Source organism: Triticum dicoccoides, chromosome 2A (assembly GCF_002162155.2).
Source record: "Triticum dicoccoides isolate Atlit2015 ecotype Zavitan chromosome 2A, WEW_v2.0, whole genome shotgun sequence".
Lineage (NCBI taxonomy): Eukaryota > Viridiplantae > Streptophyta > Magnoliopsida > Poales > Poaceae > Triticum > Triticum dicoccoides.
The window spans coordinates 676,577,149-676,578,740 of NC_041382.1; positions in this window are offsets into that span (position 1 = coordinate 676,577,149).

The following is a 1,592-nucleotide window of genomic DNA, read 5'->3' on the forward strand; positions in this document are numbered from 1 at the left end:
AAGAGCTTTTTAACGAGCTAAAGAACGTCAAAATCGGACTCCGGATGAATTAGTTATGGCCGAAACAAAATTTGAGCGAAGTTGATATCTACAGGTAGCGGACGTGCGGAAAAAAACGGTCGTCCGGTCGGGTCGGAAATCCGCTGATTCTGCTCGGGTTAGGGGGTTCCGATCGTCCGGTAAGGTCGGACGTCCGGTGGTTCCTGCGGCTCCGGACGTTCGGTAAAGGGCCGGTCGTCCGGTGTATCGGGGTTAACTCCAGATCCGAGATTCGGGACGTGATTTTGGGCGGAATTTGGGATTTGGGGGTCAAAATTGATGAGATTTCATGGATGAAAGATGGGGAAACTTGGGGAGATGCTAGATCCACTTGAAACCAAGCAAATCCATAGATCAAAATCAACAAGACATCATCAAACCAACAAATCACAAAAAAATTGGGACTATTTTTGGTGGGGATTTTTGAACTTAGGACGAAATCAAGCAAAAGATGGCTAGAAAACAGTGGGGGAAGCTCCGAAATCGTGATCAACCTTGCTCTAGATACCAAGATGATGTAGGGTAGAACCCTAATCGCCCGATCTTTCACGAAAGGAGCGGATCCCGCGAAGAACACGAGGAACACGAGGGGAAAACGAGGGAAACACAAGGAGAAATACAAGAGGATCACTCAACCAACAAGAACAAGTTACACATGCGCTAGATCCTCGAATACATAAAGTAAGATACACGATCCACAATCAACTAAGGACGATACAAAGGTAGTCGGTTCTTCTCCGCGAGGAGGTCTTGTATCCACGAGGGGATCTTCTCCGCGAGGAGGTCTTGAATCCAAGTGGATCTTCTCCGAAGAGGGGTCGCGGTCTCTCTCGTGGAGTAGATCTGGATGGATGAGCGAAGCTCTATCTCTAAGTATGAGCTAAACCAACGCTAACCCTCAAATGATGGAGGTGGAGGAGTATATATAGTCTAGGGCCACGAAGGGGTAAGTGAGAGCGAAGGGATACATGGGCTCGGCCCGATACACTATGCACACACAGGCGTCGGACATCCGACGGGTACCGGAAGTCCGGTGGCTCACGAGGGTCCGGTCGTCCGGTACTTGTCGGACGTCCGGCGTTTTGGCTCGATTGACGTGGCGGCGGATGTCCGGAGACGGTCGGACGTCCGGTCGCTGGAGTGTGTCAAACGTCCGGGACTTGTCGGACGTCCGCTCGTTTGGCTCGGGTGCGGGATTGCCGGTCGTCCGGTGGGTCTTCAGGCGTCGGACGTCCGGTCCCGATCGGTCGTCCAGTGGCTGGAGCTTCTTCCGTAGCTCTTCTTCTCGTTCCTCGCGCTTGGTGTCCTCGCCTTCTTGTCCATGGTCTTCCTCTTGGTTCCTGGTCATGCATAGCACACATGTTTGAGGTAGTAGCCATGTCTCACGTATGAAAAGTGATGGTTCGAAGAGGAGCGAGTTCACCTTGTGTCCAATGGTGTATAGATGAGGTCTCGTCTTATGTTCTCTTAGGGCTTGGAGAGTAGTCGGAGTGTACACGGGGATGAACGTGGGATGCTCCGCATAAGATCCCTTCATGGCTTCATTCGACCCC